The following is a 14,823-nucleotide window of genomic DNA, read 5'->3' as shown; positions in this document are numbered from 1 at the left end:
GCCCTGAATCAGTCTACTGCTTTCCAAAAGTCGTGATTCTGCTCAGATGGTATAGAGCTGGAACAGAGAAAAGGCTAGCTGGGCTGAGAGGCAGCAGAGTGGCACTGAACAGGGCAGATGTACTATATATTTTATTCAGTCTTAATTACAGTCTTTGAGGGAGGATACATCTTTCCTCCAAGACACAGGTAATCAGCACAGAAGTGCACAGCTCTAATGAATCAATCTACACTGTAGAGTCATTGAAGGGAGGAGCTTATTTTGGGGAGGACCCCTCCCTAGAGAAGGCTAGCTTACCCATATGTCAGACAGCTCTTCCCTGAGCACATCTCCCTGAACCTTACCTCTTTCTGCAAATCCACTATGATCACATCAGGACAGTTACTTGCCTGTGTTCCTCCTGCCTGGTCAGGATTAACTGAACATATGAAAAATTCAAAGGAAACAACATTGACTTTTCTTCTGGTATGGGGGGTCACCCAGAGCAAGGAAGTGATCTAGCCTGGGTTTTGAACAATGTCAAAGACCTTGCTAGTTTGAGAGAAAAAAGGTGAATAATCCTCCACATGTACCCTTTTAGACACTCTACAAATATGGGTGACTACCTACTATATGCCACACGTAGCGCTAGATGCTGGAGGTACACTGGAGAGTCAAAGCAGACCCCGTCCCCACATTGTCTATTTATAGACCTTTGAGGAAGGAAGATCTTAAGCAAATCAAACCAGAAATTAAATGTGACAAACATGACTGGTCCTATGTAAGCAAGACACAGGATGGCATAGAGGATGATTTTACCTAATCAGAGAGGTCATCCCTAAGAAAGTAATCTAAAGGATGAGTAGGAGTTGAACAAGTGTGAAGAGGGGAGGGAAGGCAACCGGAACAGCATGTATGTACAAAGGCCCTTAGCAAAAGAAAGCAAGGTGTGTATCAGGGATAGAAAGAACCCAGTGCCAATATAGTAGACAGAACGGCAGGAGACAGGGAGAATGAGTGCCAGATGAGGCTGCAGAGGTGAAGTCATCTTTGGCGGGACCTTCAGGGATCTTTATGTCAAGTCAAACACAACTTCAGAACTCACTAGTTCTGTAAACACTGATTATTGTGCCTCATATTCTTCTTAAATTTTTAATTAAGCTCGAGACCCCTGGGTGGCTCAGTGGTTGAGCCTTTGGCTCAGGGCGTGATCTGGAAGTCCTGGGATTGAGTCCCACATCAGGCTCCCTGCAGGAAGCCTGCTTCTCCCTCTGTCTATAATGAATAAATAAATAAAAACTTAAAATTTTTTAATTAGGCTTTTTTTAAAATCTTGAGATAATTGTAGATTTGCAAATGCTTGTAAAAAATAACACAAAGAAATCCCTTGTACCATTTACCCAATTTCCCCCGGTGGTCACCTCTTATAAAACTAAAACTGTACTCCAATGTCACAGCCAGTGTATTAACATTCATACAGTCAGAACACAGAACAGTTCCATTAGACCAAAGATCCCTCCCACTACCCTTTTATAACCACACTTCTCTCCAGCTGCCAACTCCTCCTTACCTCACCTTATTCTCCATCTCTATAATTTTTTGATGTAAAAATATTATATAAATGGAATCACAGAGCACACAAATCTGGGGGATTCACTTTCACCGCTCAGCATAAGTCTTTGGAGATTCACTCATGCTATTTTGTGTATCGATAGTTTGCTCCTTTTTATTACTTCTTCTAAATTCCTCAAGTGGGAGTTTATTGATTTGAAACTTTTCCTTTTTTCTAGTGTATGCACTAAGTACTACAAATTTTCCTTTCAGCAGTGCTTTTTCCATACCCCACAAATTTTGTTATGTTGTATTTTCACTTTCCTTCTATTCAATGTTTGGTTTTTTTTTTAACATCCCTGGAGATTTCCTCTTTGCCCTATGGTTTATTGAAAAGTGCATTCTTTAGTGTCCAATTGTTTGATATTTTCCTGTTTCATTTTTATCATTGAGTTCTACTTTGATTCCATTGTGGTCAGAGAACACATTTTGTATGATTTCAATTTTTTTAAATTTGTTAAGGTTTGTTTTATGGCCCAGTATATGGTCAAATTTGGAACAAGTTGAGGGCTCCTGAATATAATGTGTTGAGTTCTTCATCAGCTTTTGTTTACATACTTTGCAGCTCTGTTGCCTGGTGCATATGCAAACACATTTAAGACTGCTACATCTTCTTAGTGGACTGACCTGAGTATCATTCTACAATGTCCTCTACTCCTGGTAATTTTCTTTTCTTTGAAGTTGACTTTATCTGATATTAATATAGTCCATTCTTTTTTTTGGATTAATATTTGCATGATTTATCTTATCTCATCCTTTTACTTTCAACCTACCTATGTCATCATATTTGAAGTGGATTTCTTATAAACAGCATACAGTTATGCCAGCTTTTCTAACTCATTCTGCTAATCTTTGTCTTTTGGTTGATATATTTACATCATTTATAGTTAATGTAATTAACTATACTATATGTAATGTAACTATATTATATGTAACTATATGTAATAAATGTGCCAGTGTATTTTTGTTTTCTGCTTGTTCGCTCAGGTTTTCATGATTTCTGTTCTCTGAATTGATGTCATTTACTTGAACTGACATTTTTTTTAGAATTCGACTTTAATGTATCTCTAGTGTTTTTCACTATGTTTCCTTGTATAGCTTTTAAATGGTTGCTCTAGGTATTATATACATATGGCTTATCACAGTCATTTTATCAGTTTCAGGGAAGCATAGAAAACTTACATCCCTTTATGTTTTTTATATCTCCATTTATAATATAATCACATTAAATATTTTTTCTACAAAAATTTAGAACAATTTCAAACAGCATATAATTTTTGTTTCAACTATTTAATTTAGAATACTCAAATGAAGAAGAAAACTTTATGGTATTTACCATATTTTTTATTGTGTTCTTTATTCATTCTTAATATTTCAAGTTTCCTTCTTTTATTGTCTCCATTCTGTCTAAAGAATTTCTATCTTTAGTTTAGAGTAGATCTGCTGCCAACAAATTATTTAAGTTTCCTTCTGGTTTTCTCTTCATTCCTGAAGGACATTTCAGCCAGTTTATGAGTTGACAACTCTTTTCTTTCAGCCCTATGTTGTGCCACTTCTTTCTGGCCTCCATGGTTTCTAGTGAGAAATCCACTGTCATTCCAATTATTTTCCTCTTATAGACAACATGTTATTTTTCTTTGGCTGCTTTCAAGATGTTACTTTGCCTTTAGTTTTCACATGTTTATGTGTCTTAGTGTGTGTTTATTTGGGGTTTTCCTATTCTGGGTTTGGCTTTTTTTTTTTTTTTTTTTCAGCTTCTTGGATTTGTAAGTTTGTGTCTCTTTTCAAATCTGGAGAGTTTTCAGGCAATATTTCTTACAGTACATTTTCAGCTCCATTTTCTTTCTCTTCTCTTCTCTGAGTTTCCATAATACAATTGCTTAATCTTTTGTTATAATCCCACAGATCCCAGAGGCTCTGTTCTTTTTCAATTTTTAAGGTTTATTTTTTTATCTGTTGTTCAGATTGCATAATTTCTATTTTTCCATCTTGCAGTTCACTTATGCCTCTGTCCCCTCTCCTGTTCTGCTGCTCAATCCATCCAGTGAGACTGTTGTTTCAATTATTGTTTTTTTTAGCCTTATAATTTCCATTTGGTTCTTTCTTACATCTCCTATTTCTCACCTGAGACTTTCTCTTTCTTTGCTGAGACTTTGTATTTTTTTAATTTCACGTGTGTTCATAATTACTCATTAAAGTTATGACCCCTTAAAAGATTTTGACACCTAACTCCAATATCTGTCATCTTGCTTTAGCATCTATGGATTGCTTTTTTTTCCATTCAACTTGAGCTATTCCTGGTTCTGGTTCTTGGTATGACAAGTGACTTTTCTATTGAGACCTGAGCATTTTGTATTATGATCTTAGACTCTGGATTTTATTTAAACCTTCCACCTTAGCTAGTTTTCTCCAATACCAGCCTGGCAAGAGGAAAATTGGTATCACCTTGTTACCACCAGGTAAGGCTAGAAGTGCAAGTTCTTCACTTGGCCTGCATTGGCATACAAGGTAGGAAGGGCCCATCACAACTGTTAAGTAGGAACTGGGAGCTCCAGCTCCCCATGCGTTCTCCAGTGATACTGTGGTGGGGCGGGCATCATTACCACAAGGAATGGAAGTCCTGGGTCTCTAATTGGCCTTTTCTGACACCACCACAGAGGGGCTGCTGGGGTACCTCATTCCAACCTTTAGGGTGAAAGTCAACTCCCCATACAGTCTTTGCTGGTGTAGCTAAGAGAGGAGCTGTAGCTTTTGCAATGATGTTTGGGTGGAAGAGTGATTATTGTCTGAAGGTTTTCTGTCTTGTGATACTGCTTTTCCCTAGTCCTTGTGCTTTGTTTTTCTTTTTTTTTTTTTTAAGATTTTATTCATTTATTCATGAGAGACACAGAGAGAGAAAGAAAGAGAGAGAGAGAGAGAGAGAGAGAGAGAGGCAGAGACAGAGGCAGAGGTAGAAACAGCTCCATGCAAGGAGCCCGATGTGGGACTCAAACCTGGGACTCCAGGATCATGCCCTGGGCAGAAGGCAGGCGCCAAACCACTGAGCCACCCAGGGATCACCCTTTAAAAAAATTTTTTTTTTGTTTATTTATTCACGAGACACAGAGAGAGAGAGAGAGAGAGAGAGAGAGGCAGAGACACAAACAGAGGGAGAAGCAGGCTCCATGCAGGGAGCCCGATGTGGAACTCGATCCTGGAACTCCAGGATCAGGCCCTGGGCAGAAGGCAGGCACTAAATCGCTGAGCCACCCAGGGATCCCCTCCTTGGGCTTTTCTTGAAGATCTTTTTGTCTATTCCCTTTGGCATTTCCGGGTCACTGGCTTCTTCAGTTCCAACTATGGGATACTTGAAGCAAAAAGAAAACCCAGGGAGCTCACCACCAAGCCATTCCTTGGGTCTCAAAGTCCTTAGCTGATCTGCCTTTTTCTCTACTGTTCAAGGTCATCTTATGCTTGTTTAATATGCAGTGTCCAGAGGATTTAGTGTACTTCATGGAGAAATAGGAAAAGTACATTTACTCTATCTTCCCCTGTATCATGTTCTTTTGTCTGAAAGATAATTGACAATGAAACCCAAGACGTTTTTGGCAACTATATAAACTCACTTTGTATCACATATGAAGAATGAGCTGGAGAGGTTGAAGGCTTCTCCCAGTTGTACAGCTGGTCAGCGCTAGAGTCACAGCTAGAAGCCAGGTGACCCGATGTCCAGCCAGACTTCTATCACCTTTAAATGATACCTTAAAGAGTCTCTTCATCACTAGACATGTCTGTAGATTACCAGAATCTCTGTGCTGACCTCAGAAATTCCTATGGGGCTTCTGCATGGCTTAGTTAAATGTCTAACTCTTGATTTCAGCTCAGGTCATGATCTCAGGGTCATGAGATTGAGCCCTACATTGGGCTCTGTGCTCAGTAAGAAGTCTGCTTGGGATTCTCTCTCTCTCCTCTCCCTCTGCCCCTCCTCAGCCATTTATGCTTTCTCTCTCTTTCAAATTAATTAATTAATTAATTAATTAATTAATTAGAAATTCCTATGAAGTCAGACCAAGGCAGGCTGATCTCCCTGAGAAAGGTCCAAGCAGCCAAGCCAAGCTGATGGCCACTGAGTCTTGGGAGTTAACTAGAAGGGTCTTTGTTGGAATAACTCTGGGGGGGGGGGAAGGAAACAACTGTTTCTTTCTCTACAACAAATGAAAATTAGCTTCAAATTGTCATACGTCTCCTCACCAATGCTAAGGGTCTGGCAGTTGGCAATGACTTTAGTGGTCATTGGTGGCAAAGCAGAAAATTAGAGAGCCCCTTCTGGCCCTTCTCAGAGATTAAAGATCTTCTCATTCAATTTGTTACTTCTGCTGTGGTCAGAGTTTTCAGTATTCTAGTGAAATCCTCCTGGCTATTTTTAGGCTTACCACAAGAAGATGTGGGAAATGTTGCAGGGATGTATTTCTCAATAGCCCTTCCCTAAAATGACTGTGACATTTTGCTGGAATGCATGTTTAAAATCCTTTCAGCATTAATCTATACAAAATGGCAGTGTCAAAACTTCTGAAGATGCAAAGCTGCCATCCCCCAAACGAGAGGTGTCAGAGGGCCAAAGTATGGGTTAAGCTGTACCTTCCTTACAGACACAGAGAATCACAGAATTGAAAGGGTCAGCGCAGAGTTCTTTTAACCACCTGTCTGGGGGATGAGAAAGGGGCAAGAGCACTTACCTTTGTCATGTATGTAATGACCTCCACACTTACATGAACATAGATGAGGTTCATGGAGAAGAGGTAATTGCAATAGGTATTAATTTCTTTTCACCTTTCCCATCCCTCTGCTGATTTGGCAGATAACCAACCTATGCTCCCAGCTCCCAGGGAGGAACTGGACAAGTCCAAGGCAGGGTCTTCCTGAGAAGCCTCCAGGCTTGTTCTCTAGTGGATCCTGGGGAGAGATTTGGAAATCTCAGTGTTTTGACCAGAGACATAAAAGTGTAAAAGGAGGATTTCCTCAAAGAAGCTGGTGGGGGTGAGGGAGAACAGTACATGTGTAGGATGGGCATGGGGCAGCAGAGCTACTTTTGTTCTGTAAACAGCACAAGCAAGAAAAATGGTGACTGAAGGTTCATCTGGGCCCACAGGCCCAGGCATCTTGGAAAAGTTGCAGTGTTCCAAGGATGGCTTGGAATGGCAGGGGTTCTGGGCCAGGAGACACTCTGCCCTGGTGGCAGACAGTTCCATATGACCCCCGGATTCCACAGTCTTGGTGTCACTTGGGGAGGGAGAGCCCCACAGGAGATGCTGGAATGAGGGATGAGCATAGAAACTGCTGTATTAGAAAATGCAGCGGCATCTGTTCCTTCTCCCCTGGGTTTGTGGCCTATGTTCCACAGGGGGTCTTGGCGGGGGGCCCACAGTGTACTCCTGTTGACCTCAACAGCATCCAGTGATGAGGTCACATGGCCAGGGGGCAAAAAAGGAGGCTCTGGAGCCAAATGGGACCCCACACCCACACATTTCACTTCCCAGTGGATTACCCTGACTCTCTGCCTAGGTGAAGCTTTAATAAAACACTTCTCGAAAGTTCCACGGATGTAGGGATGTGTTCAAGGAAGGTGAGCACAGACACTCACTAGGTGTGTACCACCCCTCCTCCAAGAAGTCTCCGCTTCTCTCCAGCCCCTTGCTCCTTTGTACTGGAAGAGGAGGAGGCATGTGTCTCTTTAGCATTCTATCCATTGCCTCTGCTCATTTCAACTCATATGCATTTGCATGTGAAAATTATCTTCCTCAGCTCCCAAATTGATGTTTGCATGTGCAAGGAGAGAGGGCCCTCTCTCTCTCTGAAGCTCGAGAAGACATTGCTATGAAAAATAATTATGATTCCCATTCTGCTGCTCACCCTGTGGCCCGCCGTACCTCACACATCAGAGTGTGCCGACAAGAAACCACACATGCCAGCAAGCATCCGTTTTATTTTGAGTGAGGGCCCTCAGAGCGAAGCAGGTATTGCTTACCTCTAATTTAGTCTGACAAAACCCCTACCCTGTGACTTAATTTCTCATAATTCCTGTTTCACGTCACTTTCTGATATCATAGGTTACAGAATATTTCATTTGATTTGATTTGATTTCATAGGTTTGATTTCATAGGTTACAGAACACTTTTTTCAGGCACTGGGATCCATTCTTTTCTCTATAGGTTGGAGTAAGTATCTAGGCACGAGGCACCAGAATAACTTTGCCCAAGTTAACAACACAATAGTTTGTTGATTTACCCATTTACCCGGATGCAGGGGACTCCTTCTTCAGAGTCCCTGAACATTTCTTCCAGAGAAGCTCCTCTGGACCCCACCGGCTCCTTGGAGGTCTCATCCCTCTGTATCCCCAGTAGCAAGACCCAGCCAGGGCATCCTTTGCCTAAACAACATTGCAAAATCCCCTCCCCCCCCCCCCCCCCCCCCACCAACCACCAGCAGTTTCTTTTCCAAGCACTTCTTCTCAGAACTTGGCTCTCTTGGCCAGTCAGCAGATCTGGATTTCACCCAGGCAGACAGAAAGGGAGGCCTCATTCCCTCCTACCTCCTGCCCATGACCTTGATGAGGACAATGATGCAGCATGATAACCAGGCCCTTACTTTCAAGTTGATAGAAAAAAATGGCTTTCAGGAAGCCCGGGTGGCTCAGTGGTTTAGCGCCACCTTCAGCCCAGGGCGTGATCCTGGAGTCCCAGGATGAAGTCCCATGTCAGGCTCCCTGCATGGAGACTGCTTCGCCCTCTGCCTGTGTCTCTGCCTCTCTCTCTCTCTTTCTCTCTCTGTCTCTCTGTGTCTCTCATGAATAAATAATTAAAATCTTAAAAAAAAAATGGCTTTCAACTTCATCTGCACACATTTTCAGATCTAATTCTAACTAGCACACTGGGTAGATAGGGCTGTCCAAATCTGAAACAGGGGAAGCCCAGGATCAAAGTGATTTTCTCAAGATTCACAGCCTGTAAGGTATGAAGACACCTTGGCAAATTCTCCCCGGATGATGTGACCCGGGGAAGCAAGATGTGTACATGCATTCACTTCACACCTGCCTCCCAAGGCAGGCCCTGTGGGCACTGAAGGACTCACCTCATAGGTCTTTCTGCCTCCAAAAAATCACAGGTACCCAGAAAAGGAGACCAAACATGTCTAGACATGCAGACGGCACCAAGGCTAGACAAAGAGCGGTCTACTCATCACACTGTGTGCAGAGTCACCACTTTTCATTAACACCTTCTTTGACTCAAAAAGGAGAAGCTGGGAGTCACAGCCCATATAGGTTCTCATCTTGGGCCAGGCTCTCAGCATCCAGACCATACAGCTGAAAGGCTTTCAGCCACCAAGAGGAATTGGGAAAAAATCAGTTTTCACAAACCAGAGGCACTCTCTTCAACTAACACCAAACAGCAGCTACTGCACACCCTTCAGGCCAAAGGCCCCTGAGCCATGTGGGATTCTGGGAATTGGGAACCATGAGGAATGCAAGTGATATTGTAGTCTCCCACCGGGCACTTCCAGTCAGGGTTTTGTTTGATTCTGACATCATCTCTGAAAAGTTTGTTGAGCAAAAATGATGATTCCCAATGAATTCCTGAGAAACCTGAGGTCCATACAGAATATATAAATAGGGACGCACTTCCATTCACTCAGGGATGGGCCTTATGCCATGTCCATGGCTAATTTTCTAATCCTCATGTTGACCAGTGATGTCCACACTCAAGAGGAAAAATAGGGAGGCCTGGAAATGTTATGTGATGTGTGCAGGGTTATCAAACTAGGTAGTGGTGAGATTAGGTCCCAGGCTCCAGACTTCTGGCATCAAGTTCACAGTTGTGTCCACCACTGGCCAAAGGCCAAAACCTCTCCCCCAAGCCTCCTTGGGGAACTTCTGATGGGCACTGACATAGACTTATCCTTTAGAGGCTTGTCAGACCCCAAAATGGAGAATGTGATACAATCTGTTAAGTGGTGTGGTTCAAAGGAGGCTGCTGGACATTCTGCCCAGTGAATGTGTTTGGGGCCAGGATGGCAAGGAGTGTCAGGATTGGACTATTTGTGGAAAAATGCAGATATAAAGAAATCTGCAGAGGTGGAATAGTAGACTTCCCACCAAGCTGAATGTTTTCTTAGATCTTTCTGTCCAACATATAATACGCTCTATTTTACAGATGAGGCCTTCTGAGGTTGATTTTGAGCCTCCAAAATAACCTGCTGGTAGATCATGAGGCTGCCAACTTATAACCTGCAGAGCACAAGTGCAGGATAGCAGCTCTAATATCACCATTTCATTCAGCATAATTGGAAATAACGAAGTGGGTGATTGAGGCCAATACAGCACATAGTAAGGAGCAAGTATTATTTGCAGGCTTCAAATGATCAAAATTATATGGATGTCAAGGGACAAAATGGAGAAGCTGTGGAATGTGAAGCTGCATGGTGGGAGGCTCACAGGAGGGAAACAGAAAATCATTACACTGCGCATCTTAAAGACACTAGCCCACTTGACCAAGGGACATCTGTGCATTAGCTCCAGTGCCCCTGTTCCAGGAGGAGACCCAGAGACCCTCCAGGATAATGTAGCACACTCACAACTCAGCGATTGGAATGAGAGACAGTTCAGACTTCTGTTCTGGCCAACAGAGCCTGCACCTGCGGTGGAATGCAACTCATCCTTCAGAGGCCAGTGATGTGTCCCTGGGGCAGCAGACTTCTCTGCTCAGCCTGCAGCTGAGGATCACTGAGTAACGTAAACGAGAGGTCTTTTTGGAAGATGCACCACCTGCTTTGGATGTAGCAGATGTGAAGGTGTGGATTTCCTCAATCCACGCAATGCCTCCATTTCTTAGACAGAAGCCTGAAGTTGTCTTTGAGGGCTACCTCATGCTTTCGCTCCAAAGAGCAACACTACTCTAGTCAAGAAAGGGCTCTGCGTGAAGACAGTGCTACCTGCCCATTTTATAGGGGGAGTCTCTAAATTCCCCGCAGTCCTATAGGGCAGGCTGTTAGGTTCTAGATGCCCTGGGGCTTGAGGCCAATATCACAAAGGTAGAAGATCCTCCCTGTCCCACAGCCCTGAGCCCTAGGCCTGTCCCTAGAAGTCTCACACCTTTGTAAGCTTTACATGGAGCCCACAATGGATGTTTCACACTTCCTGAATGGAGATCAACAGTACACTCCAAAGGACACCATTTTCGACCCCAACTTATGAAGAAGGATCTGGACTAAGTGGTTCCATCTCCAGCTAAGGACATGGGCTCAAGGAGAGGAAACTCATCACCAGCCAACTTCAAGAGCTTCAGAAGCTATTTACCACCCTTGTGTTTCCCAGTGCCCTCAAACAAGCACAAACTCCAGGAAGTGTTACACATCCAAAAAGCCTCCATTTTTAAACATTTCCCATCCCCATCCTCCCCCTGTTGACTCACAATGCACCCAGCATACTAAAGACCCCAGAAAGTTACAAAATAAGTAAGTCCACAGTTTTGACAAATTTCTTTTGACTTGAACATCCTTTTACCTATTTTGCAGAGGATGATGCTACATGACTGAGGTCAAGTTCAAACATTTTCATAATAAAAAAAAAGTACTTGGTCCAAGAAGTGGAAGGGGGTCCTGGGGTCTGGAGCAGAGAGGGCTGAAGCAGCCAGCCCTGGGAAAAAGAGACTTTCTGAGCAGGAAGGGGGCTGTGGTTTAGAGTTTCTGTCTTCAGGAAGGGTGATCACTCAGTAAGGCGACACTGGCGGACACCCAGGGATGTGCTTTAGCAGCTAAACCTCAGGCAAGAGTCAAATGGCATCAGGAATCTGTTGCCCCCTCCACCCCGCCATTCCTCCATTCCTCGCATGATGACTTGGAAACCCCGCAGCAGTGGGATTTAGCATGCAGCAACCACAGAGAGCCCTCGCCAACTACTTCAATAGGTATGAGTTCCCTGCAGCCTTCACATGGAGGCTAAGAAGAAGGAGAATGTCCCTGAGTGCCTGGGTGGCTCAGTGGTTGAGCGTCTAGCTTTGGCACAGGTCATGATCCCGGTGTCCTGGGATTGAGTCCCGCATGCCTATGCCTCTGCCTCTTTCTCTCTGTGTCTCTTATGAATAAATAAATAATTTTTTTTCAAAATAAAAGAAGAATGCTCCTAACATAAGGGTGTTTAAACTTCTTACCTCACAGATACAAGGGGTTCCAGAGTCACATCTAATGACATCTGGAAAAATAGAGTAAACAAGATGCTTCCTACCTTGAGCCTCATGGTGATTGCACATTTACACCTCACCCCACAAATAACACCCACCAATGCTTTGTGGCACTTGTTTTCTGCAGAATACCCCATTAGGAAAGGCTTGCACAGGTAGATTTTGTCTTTCCCAAAGTGTTTTCCTTCCCTTCCTTCTTATTATGAAGAAGTTATTGAAAGGTGCTGTTTGAGCGATCAAATAAACATGGCCTCATAGACGGTTAATATCTTCATCCTGTCAAATGTCTGGATGAAAGGCAAACACTTCATTTGGCTCCCTTCATTTCACATTTTGAGAGACCTAGATACCTGACCTCATGCACAGGCACCTGCAAGTTTCTCTCATTAGTTTCCTCACCGCTTTGGCCTGGAGTAACATTTTTAAATCACTTGCCCCAGTTTTACGATGGCAAATTGCCTGTGAACTGAGTGTTAGAGGATAATCTTAAGATTATGAAATGTCCCAAGAAAAGGTTTATGATATATTGATAAGTAAGATGCAAGCCACTGAACAGAATGTTCCACCTATCCAGTCAAGTCTCATGATCCACAGTGGTTATGTTCTATAAAGCAGCCATGGACTCTGAGTTAGCAGCTGCTGAACCCTGTTCCAGGGAAAATAAAGGTTTGATACCTACAAGATGCTACGGAGATTTCCATCAACCAATCAATACATAGCCTTGTTGTATGTGTGTGTTTCCATACAGGGACACTTTATTTAATATAAGGTGATTCACAAACATTAAACGCAACTGCCACTAACTGTAGGTCATGCCCAAATGAGGCTTATCTGACACACACATTTTCTCCGTAAGGCACATCACAGACTTCTTGCCCGTAGGAACACGAGACAGCCCTTGAGCACTACATTGGGCGCCATTTCAAAAAGCAAAATAAAAAAAGGACAAAAATGCGGGAAAAAATGTGACCAAATAGACTTCAAAAGGAACTTGTTTATCGTATGAGCACTGAAATGAGAAGGCAGGACTTCACTGGGTTCAACCTCAGCTGGGAATGTGTGCAATCTGGCTTCTGAAATGTTTCTAGTGCCCATGACTATGCTGAGCATATTTATGTGGGGTTACGAATAAATTTCAGCAAGTAGGTGAATTCGCAAACAATGAGAATCAACAGAGTTGCTTCCATAATCATAAAAAGATATACTGAATATAACTTTAGCTAAGTCAACATGAGGGACAGAGGGTAATGATTTTCTATATCTAGCGTATACTGAGCATCCAATGTTCTGGGCAGTGACATCAAATCTTCTCTCCCCGAATTAGGCACCCTTGCTCCATTTCACTGATTGTAGATAATGAATACAATTGGGTTTTTATCTGATTCTACTACCCTCTATAGACCCTGTAGGTGCTAGAAGAGAAAAAAGTGCTTCATCTCCTTTTTACTGTAAATTTTACTGTAAATTTCTGAATATAAGGAGACCACACTGATTTTCCTAATGTGAAGATTTTAATATAATAACATTATTAACTCATGCAAATAAATTTGTAATATTTTGGATTACAATTTAGTTGTACATAGCTAATTTAAATCTTACATATCACAAAGTAACATTATTTTTCAAAGATTGCTATTTTTTGCTCTCTAAATATGTCATAATGCAATTTTATCCCAACTCCCCACTTGCTTCATCATCCATTTCTCTACATCCCTGGAACCTGTTGTTGAGTCATCTCCGTGCCATTTTCCAGAGATGTCAATCTCCCTTTGATCCAAGTTGTCAAAGATATGACCTCTTCTAATCCATAAACAATACAATCACTCTGATTTTTATCCCAAGGTACAAGTACCCAATGACACGACATAGGGCACTGATTTCCCCTAGCAATCCTGGAGTGATCTGACAAAATGTTTCTTTTTAAAGGATCTTTCAAAAGCTAGTTTACAATTAATGGCACTTGAAAAAGTGAAACCTTTTCCTTAAGGATAATTACTATTCCTGTATTTATATTCTCTCTGCTTCCTGCCCCCTCTCACTAGTTCTTTCTGGTGAGCTCTACAAGTATCCCAACTAGAGCTGATGGAGATCAATGAAAGCTAATGTGTCTTTCCTACCCAATACTTAGTGTTCAAAGTCATTAAGAGGCTGCCTGGTGGGCAGCCCAGCGCAGGTGGCTCAGCAGTTTAGTGTCACCTTCCGCCCAGGGCATGATCCTGGAGACCCAGGATCGAGTCCCATATCAGGCTCCCTGCATGGAGCCTGCTTCTCCCTCTGCCTATGTCTCTGCCTCTCTCTCTCTCAATCTCTCTCTCTCTCTCTCTCTGTGTGTGTGTCATGAATAAATAAATAAAATCTTTAAAAAAAAAAAAAGAGGCTGCCTGGTAATAGAAGATAATTTGAAAGGATTTGAATAGAGGATAACTCCCTCCTTTCTGTGGGATGGTTTGAGGGGGGAGAGGGGACACCTTCTCCTTACATTTGGGTATACATTGTAATTTAATTCCAAGGAACTTGGGTAAAGCCTCTCTATGGGCCATAGACCCATTCTAGAAAATCTGACCTTCTGTTTCACAAAGCTTGAGGAGCCATGCCTTTACTGTATTCAGTGCTAAGTTAAAGCTATCATGGAAACAGCACCCAGGACAATGTGACTGACTCTTTGCATGGGTCAGGGGTACATGACCCACCCCATCAGCTGCCAAGGCACACGCTGATTACAAGCCATGCTGATTGGGCTCAGAGCATTTGGAAAACTTCTTCAGAGTCTGTATCCCATTTAGAACAAAATCTCTAAGAACACAAAAAATCGGGGTAATGGGATTTGATGAGAAAAGCCTTCAGCAAACCCCAAGAAAGTGAGGCTTATCTTCCATAAACTGACTCTAAGAAGGATGGCCACATCTATTTACTAAAGTTCTCCATTCTTTGAAAGAGGCCCACTTGCCTCTTTTGCCTCACCAAATCCTCTCCATGGTGCCAGAGCCCACTGTGCTCCCAACAGGAGGCCTCTTCTCATACC

General features: G+C 42.8%; 1 long non-coding RNA gene across 2 annotated transcripts in view; it reads right to left on the bottom strand.

Annotated features, from left to right (window-relative positions):
* Positions 1–4,697: 4,697 nt before the first annotated feature.
* Positions 4,698–14,823, bottom strand: part of LOC144290559 (uncharacterized) — a 69,108-nt gene continuing 58,982 nt past the window's right edge. The window contains exons 4-5 of one of the 2 annotated variants that reach the window (XR_013358151.1): positions 5,196–6,522; positions 4,698–4,936 (exon numbers count right to left, since the gene is read on the bottom strand). This is a non-coding gene — a long non-coding RNA (uncharacterized LOC144290559). Of the gene's footprint in view, positions 6,523–14,823 lie in introns of both variants that reach the window. The other variant, XR_013358150.1, reaches the window with a different exon arrangement.

The sequence above is a fragment of the Canis aureus genome, chromosome 2 (genome assembly GCF_053574225.1).
Source record: "Canis aureus isolate CA01 chromosome 2, VMU_Caureus_v.1.0, whole genome shotgun sequence".
In the NCBI taxonomy this organism is placed as follows: domain Eukaryota; kingdom Metazoa; phylum Chordata; class Mammalia; order Carnivora; family Canidae; genus Canis; species Canis aureus.
The sequence above is the reverse complement of the archived record's forward strand: the minus strand, read 5'-3'. Positions and strand labels throughout refer to the sequence as shown.